Raw genomic sequence first — 17,557 nt, forward strand, 5'->3', positions numbered from 1 at the left:
AGCACTTTTAATGTTTTCAGGAAGGATTTGAACACCCCTGTAAAAAACGCCTCCTCAGTTCTTGCTTTCTTAACTCTACCTATAACTTATTTATTCCTTTTTCTAGTGCTATGTATATGATGGTACATATCTCTATTTCTATGTAATTATTAAAATATTTAGGTACAAGTAAATCTCTTGTACAAATTATCTACATGTATAAGAACGATCAAAAGATTAAGTTTACCCAATTAAATTTCAAAAGTTTTCATTGAATTTTTGTCCAAATTAACTTCAATGAAGCCAAATTGCTTTAATTTTTGATACAGACACTGTAGCAACAGTGTTATTACCTTCTGAAAATCGAAGACAATCGATAGTGAACGTACTGATATAGCAACCAGGCTCTGTTGAGAAACGCCACTCCAGCGGCTGTAATAAGCCAACGCTCTATCTATCTAGCCGACTTTCAAAGGCGTTTCATAACGAAAATAAAAAGAACGAAATTGTACGCTGCTACACGATAAAATAATAAAGCAGATGGTTTCGCTTCGATAAAACGAATCGTCATCGATTCGAATGCGTATTCGAGCATACAAATAAAGGCCGAACGTGAATCGCACACTTTTCCTGCCAAAAAACAAACGGTGAAAGTCCAGCAAAACGGCGAGATTATTGGGAAAAACTTGAGACAAACGTAGAAAGCACTTCGTCCAATTAATAATATGACACAGACGTGTATTGAAACAATGGCGAAAAGTTTTTTTTCTTCAGCAAACATCTGCACATCCATGCTAATTTGTTCAATGCTATGAACGAGGAGGCACACTATTGAAAATGAAGCAAAAAAAGTGGAATAAACGCTGAAAGTAGTAGGCATGTTGATGAAACGAAAGTCTCTGTGACGACATCTAGCTCGTTTCAAAATTTTCAGCGCTTTCAATGGTAACAAAGTAAAAGAGAAAAGAATTTCAGAATGCATTCGCCATAGAAACAATTTGCAATGTTTCATGTAAATTAGACATTTTGCACAGAGAGGATTCAATACTACAATTCCAAATGAGAAGAACCATCACCCACTTTTTCCAGCGTGAAAATCGTAATCATTTGCATGAGTTTTACATACAAAAAGGTTTTCGACCTACAAATCTTCTATGCCAGGTAAATATACAAGTTCTGGGTGTCGATATATATGTACATACATATGTGGTCAAGACAAGATTGCAACCAGAACCAAGTCCAAGTTCGCAGCAGATGTCATTCAACGTATTTATTGAGAATCGAACTGACAATTCCGAGACAAATCTGCTTGTATATACATATTATATATGATATCTTACACATCTCCCAAATACTGGGTCACGGCTGCTCCCAAATGCCGTTCACACATCATCATCATCATCAAATTCATCAATCATAATGATTCTGAAGAACGGCGTTTAATGAAATTACTTGCGAGTGAATAATACTCACTCGTTATTATGATCACGAATTTGACTTCATTTACACGAACGACGCGACGTAAGTACTTCAATTTTAGATTCCCAACTCGACAATTTGCTCAAACATTGCAATTTGTAATAGATACCTACCTATGCATGAGATAAAAATAGCTCATGATAAGATTGTGCTAACCACATAAATATATTAAATATTTAATATTTGTGGTTTTGATTACATTAAATTAAATAAAGCTGATTGCAAATGTCAAATTTGAAACCGCAAAATATGACAAACAGATTAAAAGTAAGCTTGTCGTGAAACGATCGTTCGAAAAAATAATTTTTTTAGCATTACAATAGATATAAAAAGTGGCTACGTTGCAGTCTTGCGCTATCGACAACTATCAAATGTGTTTACTTTTGTTTACGTATTACGTATGAATATGAATGATGATGTCAAGTCGTAGAGTCGAAGCCAAGTCGGTAGGTGTCGAAGGTCACAAGCCGAAGAGTAAAAAAGAAGGAATCCAGTAGAGAGAAGCGTTGGTCGTTGTCGGTTCGTATTTTGGTATTCGCGATATTGCCGATACAGTGCATCTGTCATTTTAATCTGCTTTTTAAGTAGCAAATATATTTTCAATGAACAAAGCAAAGTTTCTAATGCAATCTGCATCCGTCATTTAGAAACGCACATTTATTTTATAAAATGGACACATCGCAAATATTCGACGATGTTCATCTGTCTGAACTTGAGTTCGGAGACTGAGTTATCTCATCGCAGTGCATACTTAAATAAACACATACATATATGTATACACAGAATGTATGTATAAACAAATTTCGCATACCATGTACTATTGTGTGATAAAATCCGAACACTTTCACTGGCATTCTCTTTCGATTGCGAATAAACCCACTTATTATTATAAACGTCAAACAGTGAGAAATTCGGCCGGAATAAATTAAAACAAAACAAGACGGACACGTTAGCAGTGCAATGGGATGCTCCGGTGATGTTACAGCACAACACAACAACTTGGTATTGTCGTGGATACAATATTATATTGTATATACGTATATAACAATGGGGTTCTAGTTAGCGAACGGTGAACGGTCGGGGTGAGGCTGTGGGATGGATTCGACATTTTAGAAAGAAAGACGTTCGACCGTAAAAATCGCACTTTTGTGACATAAGTGGAACGGATAGACAAAAACGAAGATTACACAAAGGCGAGATAACGGTGAATCGCATCTGAGGGGAAACAAAAAAATAACGTCAAACTATAGTAATTCCGACCGAAGAATCGGCGAACCGATTACAACACCGGTGCAGAGGTAAATTGAGACGAAATGACCTCGTATACCTGCTAGTTTTCCAAATTTGGTGATGGTTTGATCTTGATAGGACAATTTTGTATTTTTTGTATCGCAAAATTTGGATGGAGAGGTGATAGAAAGAGTAAAAAGATTCAAATACCTGGGTACCTGGATGAATGAAGAGATAGACCCAGATGAAGATCTAAGAATCCGCATCGAGATGGCTAAAACAGCATTTATAAACAAGCATCTCAATCTTCATACGCGGTTGAGATTCACGAAGAGCTACGTCTGGACAGTGTTACTACACGGATGTGAGACGTGGACTCTGAAGATGATCAGCCGCATCGAACCTTTTGAGATGTGGGTCTACAGGCGTATACTGAAGATTCCGTGGACCAAAAAAATATCAAACGAAGCTGTCCTCGGCATGATGGGGAGAGGCAGGGAACTTGTTTCTGTCGTCAAGCGGAGAAAGATGGAGTACCTCGGACACATGATACGAGGTCCAAGATACGAATTTCTCCGTTTGATAACCATGGGGAAAATAGAAGGAAAAAAATGGATTGGCAGGAAAAAGTTATCTTGGCTTCGAAACATGCGCATGTGGACCGATATGAGCGCCGAAGACCTGTTCCGAGCCGCTGAAGACCGATGCGGATATCTTCAAATAATCAACGAGGTGGTAGCCAACATCCGGATGCGGACAAGGCATTAACAAGAAGAAGAACCCTATAATATATTGTATGTTGGATTCCCAGTGGTAATTTACATATATTAACCAGCAGCGTGGTCTAGTGGTGAGTGTTGAATTCTTTCGTGCATTGTGTCACGGGTTCGATTCCCACTAGAGTCGTTGTTGGCCAGACCTTAGTTTGTCGAGGTCGATCGTTTCTTATAAGAATTTGCCAATTTTTCTGATTTTCATTAAAACGGTTCCTGTAAAATTGGCTTTTCCTTCCCAATTTTCCGTTGCAAACCTTGAGTCATTGTTATATCTCAGGTTTCGCCTCATTTCTCACTATAGATGTTTCTGTGGTTGTTTATTGAATGTAAAAATTCGTATTGTTATATGAAAAATTTTATTGAACGTATGATTTTGTACGATGTTTGTAATATCTGACCATAGATTTCAGGTATCGTTTCGATTTACATGTGTATATAATTGGCCAGGAGGGCGCATTGGGGTTTACCTGTCAGACCTTCCTGGTATAATATAAAAAATATGCATATATCTAAAGATAGGACGCTCTGAATAGGTAACAGAGCTGGAAACAAGTCATTATTTTCATAGAAGGCAAATATTTCATTTACGAGATCAAGCGAGTATATTCATATATATGTAGTTCTCAATACATACATACATATATTCACGTTCAAACTACTTACTAATGAATAAGAAAATGCTTATGAATGACTTGTTTTTATAACCAATTAAGTAGTATTAAATTAACGATGGAAGGGGGAGGCATTTTGAGAATGAGTGTCACCTAAAGATCAGTGGCGTACTCATTATTCACAAAGACGAATATTTAGCGCACGTACACATTGTATTGGTATTTTTTTTTATGTACATATGTACATTCGAGACCAGTTTTAGCATTCAATGGCCACTTGGAAGTCCATTGAGGAAATTAGCACTCGATTACGAGTAGTATCCACTCGTTTGACGATAATCCATTTTTTACATCTATTTATAGACACATAAATAATCATTCGTTACCAAACATTAAACATATTGGCAAAAATCGCGATAATCTTACATCAGTGCACGATTTTTCAGAACGAGCGTAACGACTACATGTCTTACATATGTATGGGCACTTATGCACGATCAATTATAAGTAAATTAAGAAATATACTGGTACGAAAACAAGTGCGGACGTATCGATAGGTGAATTTTAAGATCTTTAATGGATCTGTCGTGAATGATGATGATGATTCGAACGTGTCTACAAGTTGATCCACGAGCAGAATACATACATGAGTAGTAGCACAGTTTTATATTACTGGCCGAAGAATGCCGTCGATACAGTTATTTGTATACGCAATAGAGGTGAATCTCAAATCATTTTCGTTTGATATTCATTGATGATATTACATACAAACATACATATATACATATTAATTGTATAGGCAATTAATTGTAAATACATATTAATTGTACATATACGCCTAAAATTACATTACATCTATCTAATATATAATTTGGAACGAGACTGTAAGTATTGTTGGTTCGTTAATCCGTGACGTCATCGAACAAATGAATATTCAAATGAATTTAAATAAAATAAAACAATTCCATAGATTGGCCATGTTTAAGCGGTTTATATTACAAATACCGAGCGAAGCCGGGTAAAAACACTAGTCTAATACATATATAATTTCGAAAGAGACTTTTTATGTAAGTATCATTGGTTGGGAACTTCGTAAACAATCCAAAGTTTCTATGACGACAATTCACAATTGGTTGAATATTATATTTTTTTCGCTTCAAATAAATTTAATAAAAAAACAAATGAAACAAACTATAAGATTCGCAATGTTTACGCTGTTTATATTACAAATACTGAGCGAAGCCGGGTTAAACAAACAGTATCATATTATAAAGGTTAAAAAAAACACGAAATATAATAAAATTCAAAGTATTCAAAATGTTATGCCGCCAGCTATCGTAAAAATGTGGCACGTGTGCCAAACTTGGCTCTTGAGTTTTTCAGTTATATGTCAAAAAACTGTCATTTAGTTAAAATCGTATGTGCAATTCGTCCTCCTTTCTTCCTAATTGATAATTTTATAAAATTAAATTGCCTATGAAGCATTTAAATTTAAAACTTTCAACAAATCCCACGGCAACTGATATTGTGGCCGGAATGTAAACATGATCAATTTGAAATATTATCTTGCAGCGTTAATTTTTGTTAAATTTAACTAACTTATCATATACTAGCTGTATTACCCGGCTTCGCTCAGTGTTTATAATATAAACCGCTTAAACATGACTAAGCTAATTTAATTAAAAAAAAAAAAAAATTAAAAAAAAATTTAAAAATTAAAAAAAAAAATAAAAAAAAAATAAAAAAAAAATAAAAAAAAAATCAAAAAAAAAATTAAAAAAAAAATAAAAAAAAAATAAAAAATAAATAAAAAAAAAAAATTAAAAAAAAAATAAAAAATAAATTTTTTAAAAAATCAAAATTTTTTTTTGCCTTCTAGGGCTTCGCCCTCGGCGCCCCCCTGAGCCTTTGCCTTCTAGGGCTTCGCCCCTCCACGCCCCATGAGCAATTGCCGTTTAGGGCTTCGCCCCCCTTAGTTAATGCCTTTTAGGGCTTCGCCCCTCCGCACCCCCATGATTAAATGCCGTCTAGGGCTTCGCCCCCCTTAGTTAATGCCTTTTAGGGCTTCGCCCCCCGCGCCCCCAAGATTAATTGCCGTTTAGGGCTTCGCCCCCCTTAGTTAATGCCTTTTAGGGCTTCGCCCCTCCGCGCCCCCATGATTAAATGCCGTCTAAGGCTTCGCCCCCATGATCAGTTGCCTTTTAGGGCTTCGCCCCCCGCGCCCCCAAGATTAATTGCCGTTTAGGGCTTCGCCCCCCTTAGTTAATGCCTTTTAGGGCTTCGCCCCTCCGCGCCCCCATGATTAAATGCCGTCTAAGGCTTCGCCCCCATGATCAGTTGCCTTTTAGGGCTTCGCCCCCCGCGCCCCCAAGATTAATTGCCGTTTAGGGCTTCGCCCCCCTTAGTTAATGCCTTTTAGGGCTTCGCCCCCCTTAGTTAATGCCTTTTAGGGCTTCGCCCCTCCGCGCCCCCATGATTAAATGCCGTCTAAGGCTTCGCCCCCATGATCAGTTGCCTTTTAGGGCTTCGCCCCTCCGCGCCCCCATGATTAATTGCCGTCTAGGGCTTCGCCCCCCTTAGTTAATGCCTATTAGGGCTTGCGCCCCATGAGGCTGGGCCCCCCGGGCCCCCTTCGGGGCCCCACGGGGCTGCGCCCCTTGTGGCGCCCCCTTTTGAGCCCCATGGGGCTGCGCCCCATGAGGCTGGGCCCCCCGGGCCCCCTTCGGGGCTTCACGGGGCTGCGCCCCTTGTGGCACCCCCTTTTGAGCCCCATGGGGCTGCGCCCCATGAGGCTGGGCCCCCCGGGCCCCCTTCGGGGCCCCACGGGGCTGCGCCCCTTGTGGCGCCCCCTTTTGAGCCCCATGGGGCTGCGCCCCATGAGGCTGGGCCCCCCGGGCCCCCTTCGGGGCCCCACGGGGCTGCGCCCCTTGTGGCGCCCCCTTTTGAGCCTCATGGGGCTGCGCCCCATGAGGCTGGGCCCCCCGGGCCCCCTTCGGGGCCCCACGGGGCTGCGCCCCTTGTGGCGCCCCCTTTTGAGCCCCATGGGGCTGCGCCCCATGAGGCTGGGCCCCCCGCGCCCCCTTCGGGGCTTCACGGGGCTGCGCCCCTTGTGGCACCCCCTTTTGAGGCCCATGGGGCTGGGCCCCATGAGGCTGGGCCCCCCGCGCCCCCTTCGGGGCTTCACGGGGCTGCGCCCCTTGTGGCACCCCCTTTTGAGCCCCATGGGGCTGCGCCCCATGAGGCTGGGCCCCCCGGGCCCCCTTCAGGGCCCCACGGGGCTGCGCCCCTTGTGGCGCCCCCTTTTGAGCCCCACGGGGCTGCGCCCCTTGTGGCGCCCCTGGCGGGGCCCCATGAAACTACTCGCCTTGCGCCCCCGCGGGGGTGAATCCATTGAAATGAAAAAAAAAATCGGCGCCCATGGATCGAAAAAAAATAAATCGAATCACGTGTTCGATGACGTCACCGATCTACGGACGATGACGAAGACGACGACGACGACGACCAAGGATATTTACATACAAAGTCTCTTTCCAAATTATAGATTAGACTAGCTGTATTACCCGGCTTCGCTCAGTGTTTATAATATAAACCGCTTAAACATGACTAAGCTAATTTAATTAAAAAAAAAAAAAAATTAAAAAAAAATTTAAAAATTAAAAAAAAAAATAAAAAAAAAAATAAAAAAAAAAATAAAAAAAAAATCAAAAAAAAAAATTAAAAAAAAAATAAAAAAAAAATTAAAAAAAAAATTTTTAAAAAATCAAAAAAAAAAATCAAATTTTTTTTTTGCCTTCTAGGGCTTCGCCCTCGGCGCCCCCCTGAGCCTTTGCCTTCTAGGGCTTCGCCCCTCCACGCCCCATGAGCAATTGCCGTTTAGGGCTTCGCCCCCCTTAGTTAATGCCTTTTAGGGCTTCGCCCCTCCGCACCCCCATGATTAAATGCCGTCTAGGGCTTCGCCCCCCTTAGTTAATGCCTTTTAGGGCTTCGCCCCCCGCGCCCCCAAGATTAATTGCCGTTTAGGGCTTCGCCCCCCTTAGTTAATGCCTTTTAGGGCTTCGCCCCTCCGCGCCCCCATGATTAAATGCCGTCTAAGGCTTCGCTCCCATGATCAGTTGCCTTTTAGGGCTTCGCCCCCCGCGCCCCCAAGATTAATTGCCGTTTAGGGCTTCGCCCCCCTTAGTTAATGCCTTTTAGGGCTTCGCCCCTCCGCGCCCCTATGATTAAATGCCGTCTAAGGCTTCGCCCCCATGATCAGTTGCCTTTTAGGGCTTCGCCCCCCGCGCCCCCAAGATTAATTGCCGTTTAGGGCTTCGCCCCCCTTAGTTAATGCCTTTTAGGGCTTCGCCCCTCCGCGCCCCCATGATTAAATGCCGTCTAAGGCTTCGCCCCCATGATCAGTTGCCTTTTAGGGCTTCGCCCCCCGCGCCCCCAAGATTAATTGCCGTTTAGGGCTTCGCCCCCCTTAGTTAATGCCTTTTAGGGCTTCGCCCCTCCGCGCCCCCATGATTAAATGCCGTCTAAGGCTTCGCCCCCATGATCAGTTGCCTTTTAGGGCTTCGCCCCCCGCGCCCCCAAGATTAATTGCCGTCTAGGGCTTCGCCCCCCTTAGTTAATGCCTATTAGGGCTTGCGCCCCATGAGGCTGGGCCCCCCGGGCCCCCTTCGGGGCCCCACGGGGCTGCGCCCCTTGTGGCGCCCCCTTTTGAGCCCCATGGGGCTGCGCCCCATGAGGCTGGGCCCCCCGGGCCCCCTTCGGGGCCCCACGGGGCTGCGCCCCTTGTGGCGCCCCCTTTTGAGCCCCATGGGGCTGCGCCCCATGAGGCTGGGCCCCCCGGGCCCCCTTCGGGGCCCCACGGGGCTGCGCCCCATGTGGCGCCCCCTTTTGAGCCCCATGGGGCTGCGCCCCATGAGGCTGGGCCCCCCCGGGGCCCCACGGGGCTGCGCCCCTTGTGGCGCCCCCTTTTGAGCCCCATGGGGCTGCGCCCCATGAGGCTGGGCCCCCCGGGCCCCCTTCGGGGCCCCACGGGGCTGCGCCCCTTGTGGCGCCCCCTTTTGAGCCCCATGGGGCTGCGCCCCATGAGGCTGGGCCCCCCGGGCCCCCTTCGGGGCCCCACGGGGCCCCACGGGGCTGCGCCCCTTGTGGCGCCCCCTTTTGAGCCCCATGGGGCTGCGCCCCATGAGGCTGGGCCCCCCCGGGGCCCCACGGGGCTGCGCCCCTCGTGGCGCCCCCTTTTGAGCCCCATGGGGCTGCGCCCCATGAGGCTGCGCCCCTCGTGGCGCCCCCTTTTGAGCCCCATGGGGCTGCGCCCCATGAGGCTGGGGCCCCACGGGGCTGCGCCCCTTGTGGCGCCCCTGGCGGGGCCCCATGAAACTACTCGCTTTGCGCCCCCGCGGGGGTGAATCCATTGAATCGAAAAAAACAAATCGGCGCCCATGGATCGAAAAAAAAAAAAATCGAATCACGTGTTCGATGACGTCACCGATCTACGGACGACGACGACGAAGACGACGAAGACGACGACGACGACGACCAAGGATATTTACATACAAAGTCTCTTTCCAAATTATAGATTAGATATGTACATATATATAATAGCGCTATTCCGTGTGTCGGTGTATCTATTATAATAATTAGACTGCGGATAGAGAGCGTGCTTTTTCCAGGAATCGGGGCGGTTTGGTCCTATTTACAAAAATAGAGTGCAAAAAAAAAGTTCGGCGAACCTTAAAAATACATTTACAACAATTGAACAATGAACAAAATGTAAATCTTCTATATATAGGTATATACTGTTTGGTAACAATATTTCCTCTAGGCTTATCGACGGCGCTTATAGTCTCTGAGCATTTAGCGCCACCTATTGAAAATTTAATTAATTAATTAATTTTTATAGTAGTTTTATAGTAGTTTTTATAGGTAGTTTTTACCATTTTTTTCATATTAAACAATTAAATATAAATATTAAATTAAATATATTTAAAAGGTATTTGAAAAAAAAACCTTTTAATACGTTTCTTTTAATTTTTTTTTAATTAATAACTTAATATGCAATGATATTTCATCGGGCACAAAACTAGGCATATATGTACATATATGTACATATATGTATGTAATTGCGCTATTCTGTGTGATATGTATGTACGTTACACTGCCAACAAAATGTACGAATATAATAATGAATGAAGAAAAAACCTCTATATATATATATATATATATATATATATATATATATATATATATATATATATATATATATATATATATATATATATATATATATATATATATATATATATATATATTATATATATATATATATATATATATATATATATATATATATATATATATATATATATATATATATATATATGTATATATATATACTGTTTGCTACCAATATTTCCTCTAGGAATCTATTGAAAATTAATTCAGTTAATTAATTAATTTTTCTATTGGTGTTTTATATTGTTTTTCTATCACTATATTAATCGAAATTGCTTACGTCACGCTATATAAAATATACGATACGGTAATTTCATTTATCGAGGTTTTGAACCAAACAATCTATATATATATATATATATATATATATATATATATATATATATATATATATATATATATATATATATATATATATATATATATATATATATATATATATATAAAATTAAATGTTTTTTAAAGATGTTTGATAAGAATACGACAGCGATGAGGATCGAACACTTGACCGACACATTTCTTTTATTTATTTTTTATTGAATAACTTAATATCGTATGGGCTATGAAATATGTATCATCGTATGGGCTTATCACTACTGAATTATAAATATTTATAAAATTATAAGGCAATGTAAATAACATATGATACATAGTATTGTATCTGGTGTTTTAAACGCACTATTTCATCACTCAAATTTTGTTGCTTCCTCGACCACCGTCCACAATCTATCGACGATTTACCACAAGACCACATTTGATAGTTCTGAAATGTATGTAATGTAATGTAAGCGGATGAACTGACAATCTACATACTTTGAGCGGTAGAAGATTGAGATTTATTCAAATCAAATTGAGACTCTATCAAAAGTCTCTACTTAAAATAATAATATACGAATTATACTCACATGAAGAATCATCAGGTCGGCCAAGTTTACACCTCTTTTGGACAAAAAAAAACGGATGAAACAGAAACACCAACACTAATCACTGTACACTAGTTGAGGGGCATTTGCATCATTGGGGCAAACGCTTAAATTGGACGTATCCGTGAATCTCTCAAGAGTCGTCAGATCTGCTCATCTTCGAAACGAATACGATGTACTGAAAAAAAAAAAAAATTGATTAAAAAAAAGTAATAATAATATAGTATTTTGACTTTTTAAATGCTTTTTATCATTACTAAATTATGTTCACAACATCTTACATACATATAAAACACTAAAGTTTGTTCGTATGTATGTTTGTATATAGCTATGTATTTTTCGTCAATTTAATTAATAGTCGACAGTCAATTGTTCTGACGTCATCGAACAAATAATTCGCTTTTTTCCGATTCAAAGGATGCGAAGTTCCCGGGGGCGAAGGCACCGAGGGCGAAGCTCTAGGGCGCAGACACCGAGGGCGGAGCCCTAGGGGGTTAGACCCCGGGGATGTACATATAATTTTTTATAAGAGACTTACTATATACATATGTTTGTTTGTTCGTGACAGTCAATTTAATAAAAAAAACAAATGAGTATTCAAATACATTTAATAAATTGTTTACTATTAGATGAGTCATGTTTAAGCGGTTTATATTACAAATACTGAGCGAAGCCGGGTAATAAAGATAGTCTTATATGTATATGTATATTCTAATAGCTACTGATCTACTGATAATATTCTATTTAACAAATTTAAATTTAATTTTGTTAGTAATCATAGTATTATATTATTCTAATGTTAATGTACAGAGCATAATAGGAAAAATAACTCAAAAACCTATTTACAATATTCTTATAAATGCTCATAATACATCTAATACATAATTTTAATTAAAGACTCTCTAATTCGATGATCTAAAGCAGATAATGTAGTATGAGCGTCTCAGATAATGGGAAAATCATTTAATTCCCGACAAGTCATAAAATCATAATCGGTTTCATGATATGAAGAAATTGGATGCAGATATGAGTTATATCTGCACCTAAATTCCAATATCATATGACACAGAAAATCTTAGCGCGTATCATCACGCTATTCGTCGTGATGGAGGAAAACGAGCAACGTCCGATTCAGGCTACCGACCTTGAGAAACGGTCGTTTTAATTTTCTTCAAGGCCATTCATTTCATCAACGTCGCTAATGAGCACCTACATATACTATAATAATTATATCAATTTGTTTTACCACCGCAAAACTTCGACATTGCATGCCAAAAGACTCGATAAATTTAGACGAGTACGAAACGTTATATTATGTATATATCGGGAACAATTTAAACGCCCATTTCATTGTAAATAGGTTTTTGAGCTCTTTTTCCTATTATGCTGTACATTAGAATAATATACTTCTATGATTACTAACCAAATTTAATTAAAATTGTAAAATAGAAAATGATCAGTAGATCAGTAGCTATTAAATAGATATAAGATGTATTGTGAACATAATTTCGTAATAATAAAAAGCATTTAAAAATAATAAAAAACGTCCATTTTATAAAATAAAAAATGATGAATACAGATTGTATTAGAAACTTTGCTTTGATCATTGAAAAACATATTTGCTACTTAAAAAGCGGATGAAATGTGTAGTAAAATGACAGATGAACTGTATCGGTAACGTCGCGAATGCCAAAATACGAACCGACAACGACCAACGCTTCTCTCCATTGAATTCCTTTTTTTTTTTACTCTTGCGCTTGCGACCTTCGACACCTACCACCTTGGCTTCGACTCTACATCCTGACATCATCATTCATATTCATACATAATACGTAAACAAAAGTAAACACTTTTGACAGTTGACAGTTGTCAATAGCGCAAGACTGCAACGTAGCCACTTTTTGTATCTATTCGAATGCTAAACTCTATTTTTTCGAATGATCGTTTCATATTTTTGTTAATTGCCACTTAATAATGCCAATATAATTTATTTGATGCAAAATACGAGGATATTTTTTTAAGATACAAATCGCACCCTTATATATGTATCTAACCAGCAGAATAGACACCAGTGGTTAGCATATAATGCTTTGAACCGAATGGTCACGGGTTCAAATCCCACTGGTTTCTGCTGGCCGGACCTTGGATTTGGAATTCCAGGTCGACCGTTTCCTATCAGAGTTTGCCGATTTATCTGATATATGAAATATGAAGATCCCAGGATTCCCGGGACACATGTAAAAAAAACTTTTTTTTTTCAATTTAATATATTTTTTATTAATAAAAAAAAAATTTATTTATTTACAAAATATTAAAAAAAGTAAACAAAAAAAAAAAGTAAAAGTAAAAAGTAAACTGAAATAAATGTAATTATAAAAGTAAACTTATTTAAAGTAGCTTATTAAGTCTACTAAAATATTTAAATGAGAATCCGAAAGCGTATTTCTAGATTTGGTACAAAAATTTCCCGCAATGGAAAAAATTTCGGTCGAAGTTGGTTTTATTGTTAAAAGGGATGAAAACAATTTTTTTAAACTATCGGTTTTTTCTCCTGTCATCATGTATATTTTAATTTCTTTTTTAAAGTCTATAGTAAAGGTTATTTTGTATATTTGTCTTTGATAACTCCTTATTTAATTCTTCATTCGTCGTCAAACACATAATTGTTTCATCTTCTTCCGAATCTAAAGAGTTTCTTCCATTGTGGAATCGTCAATACAAGAAGGATATACTCGCTTCATAATAGTTTCACCGTAGGATAAACATTCGCTTTTATTACAACATTTAAAGAATGTTTTGTTCGGTATAAAATTAGAATTATTTAAAATTTGTGATAAAAAAAAAACAGTTTTAGGCTCTTATTGCTTCAATTTTAATTTTCAATTCTCGGAATAATTCATAGGTAAGGTCAAGTCCTTCGGTATTGAGATTTTCCAAAAATAGAATTACAAGAAACGATTTTGGCCAAACGCACAGAACCATAATGTTTATAAACTTCCACTTTCGGGGAATGCGCTGTACTTAATGATAAACAACAAACCTTTTAGAATATTTTACGATCCTTTTTTTATATTTGAGTTATTATTTCCCTTCGTGCAGTCGTGAAAATGTTGTATATTTTCAAGATTTTTTTAAATCCAATTCCCGGGATTCGAGATAAGAATTTCCGGGACACGGGACAACAAAAATTCCGTGAATTCCCGGGAATGTCTGTCCCGGGTCAGAAACCCTAATATATACGTTATATGATCGTTATAAGCAGGACTGACAAAGGCGAAACGCGTGAGTGGGAAGTTGGAATAACGGAAGAAATTGAAATAGCAATGATAAGATTAGATGGACCAAAGAAGTGTTCGAACGTACCCAAGGGATAGGAAAAGAACGCGTGGGATGGGTAGGTGGGAGAAGAATGGAAGTCTTTGTTCCACAGTGGATAGTGAACAGTTGCAAATGATGATTAAAGTTATTATACTGTTACATCGATATTTTCTAATGGTGTGATTTTATTTTATTTGTGTACTTTCAACGAATTTGACACGGATTAAAAATTGATATTAATTAACTACATATGTATTTACCTATTTTCCCTATGTAATTGGTATTATACCTATGAACATACTTATGTACATATATGCTCAAGTCGTTCGTGTGTACATATGTACATATAGCACATCAAACATTATAAATATAATTTTGAATATACGTACAATATATATTTATGATTGTTTAATAACTGAATCATACAAATATTTGGTTAATACATACATACGTATATCAAATTTACACATTTATCACTTAATACTATTTAATTTTTTGAATTATAACCATCATCGTGTATACAAATCTTTTCTTATTTGATTAGATCGTTAGATATAAAACTGACCCGGGCGAAGCCGATCATGTCGACGACAAAAGAGATTACTACTACATACATGTTCGGATTATACACAAAATTTTAATTTCACATACATACTCTACACATGATCCGTTATAATTGAAAGTCCACTTTTCTTCAATTCGAGAATATCTCGCAAGACATTAAAAATAATGTTTTGCGTTTAACAATATTTAAATATACTGTTAACCTACATATAATACATTTATTCAGCTTTTCCGAAATTCTGGATATATCGAATTAATTGTTGTTATGATTTAATGTGATGTATGAGTGGAATTTTGATTAACTCTCTTCCATTTGGGCCTCACAGGGATGTTTTGTATTTGAAGTTGGTTCTTATTTATTGTAACTGTCAACACAATGGTCCAAACTTTAAATAAATAAATAAAAAGATTTACAGCAATTTGTGAATTAAGGAAAATAGAAATAGTGTTTTTGGAACTGAAAATTGGACTTCCGCCACTTCCAAATATAACGTCTCATATGACGGACTGAAAACCAGACTGGTACAAGTGACATTTTTAAAATAAATAATAGCATTTCATATGTATATGCTATCATTTTAGCACTTAAACCAGATTTTTTTTTAAATGTCACTTGTACCAGTCTGGTTTTCAGCCCGTCAATATGTAATATTGTATTTTGTGATATGTGTACGTGTTTATCAAGTACTAGTGTTTTTTTATCCGGCTTCGCTCTGTATTTGTAATATAAACCGCTTAAACATGGCTAATCTAAATAGTAAACATTTTATTAAATTTATTTTAATAGTTTTACTTCATTTAATTTTTTTTTAATATTAATTTATTCGATGACGTCGCGGATTTACGAACCAACAATAGTTACATACAAAAACTCTGCTACACGAGAAAGAAGATTCAAAACAACCAAGTGTGTTTATTTATCAGTGCTGAAAACTAATGATAATACAATCATGGTCCAGTGAACTTTCGTTGGCTAATAACATAATATTTAAATTAGCACAACAAGTACAGAAAACGCACACATTATAATACTAGTTGGTACTTTCTCTACGACAAACTTTGACTACCTATATATGCATATATGAAAAAAAATCACGTTATCAAACACTTTCTACCGCAGTCAAATTTGAATGGGACAAATCGATTGATAAACGCCATCTTAAATCTACAATGTCAGTATGTATGTATATACATATGTACATAAATACAAACTATCGAGAGACGGTCTTTCAAAGCATAGTGTATGATACCCAAAACTATAAAATTCACAAGTGCACTTTCAACGCGGAATTATTATAATTGCAATGATGCACGTAAGCGGAAAACGAAAATACTGCTGACAACAAAAAAAAGCAAAACAAAAACGTGACTCAAGGATGACTTCCTCGAAACGGACGATTAAAATCGAAAGAAGCGACGATGAGCAGATGTATAATACATACCAAAGAAGCATCGAAGAGGTCAAGATCGAACCGAGAAGGAGGAGGAGCGAATCATGAGGAAGATTCGAAGCACGTGCACCGGATGTCTCGTATCTCAAGACCCTTCCTGTCACACACTACACAACTGGTCTTTGAAAACTATTAGCCACGTTCTGGCTGGTCCTTGAGGCTCTCCCAAGACTATGCACTTGGGTATTGAGCACGAGAACGAAAGGAACACGGCGACGACAACCGAACGCCACAACAAAACGCGTCTCACTGAAGCATTGGCGAGTCTCGATACCGAACAGACCAGACCGGTCTTCGTCGCTCGGCTACCTGCTGCTGCTGCTGGTCAACATCTCAACACTCCTTGTGAATGTGTATGTGTATGTATATTGTACTATGTACGTATACGAAATGCCATAGTGGGGTTTAGGGTTACCATCCGTATTATTTTAAGGGCACATTTTGCGTCAACACACATTCGGTGTGACCCAGAAGAATTCAACGATGACACTGTTCGACACGAAAAATGGTTCCGAAACGAGATATGACTTTTCTTATAGATCTATGCCCAGTAAACACGAATCTGGTAAATAAAAAATGTTGATTGGCTCGGGATTCGGAGATATATGTGTTTTTTAAATCGCGCGATTTTTCTATATATTGGTGTTGTTCGGTCGATGTCTCAAAATCTGTCATTTTTCCGTTCAAAATGAATATTGGAATCTATAGTCGGGTATTTTATCTTTCGTTTGTACTACTTTTCAGCTTTCAAATCTCTCTAAGTAGTCGTTCAGTTCAAATCAAAAGTCAAAAGTACCTATTTTCATTTAGGATTTTTTCCCACTATTTTATATTAAGTATTTTCTATTGAAAAATGTTTATTCAGATAGTGCTCTGACCACACAATTTTTTGCTTTCGTTTAAAAGGGTTAATTAAAAGTGTGCTGAATTTGAAATCAGTAAAATTGAGACATCGACCGAACAACACCAAGATATAGAAAAATCGCGCGATTTAAAAACAC

At 38.5% G+C, this 17,557-nt stretch overlaps 1 protein-coding gene across 1 annotated transcript in view; it reads right to left on the bottom strand.

The window, feature by feature from the left end:
- The window catches only part of LOC143917881 (uncharacterized), a 94,486-nt gene extending 77,613 nt beyond the window's left edge, over positions 1–16,873 (bottom strand). Inside the window, exons 1-2 of the mRNA XM_077439495.1 lie at positions 16,548–16,873; positions 11,206–11,401 (exon numbers count right to left, since the gene is read on the bottom strand). The gene's annotated coding sequence lies outside the window, so the exon portion shown is untranslated. The remainder of the gene's footprint in view (positions 1–11,205; positions 11,402–16,547) is intronic.
- Between the last annotated feature and the right edge of the window lie 684 nt (positions 16,874–17,557).

This window comes from Arctopsyche grandis, chromosome 10, assembly GCF_051622035.1.
Source record: "Arctopsyche grandis isolate Sample6627 chromosome 10, ASM5162203v2, whole genome shotgun sequence".
Taxonomy (NCBI): Eukaryota; Metazoa; Arthropoda; class Insecta; order Trichoptera; family Hydropsychidae; genus Arctopsyche; species Arctopsyche grandis.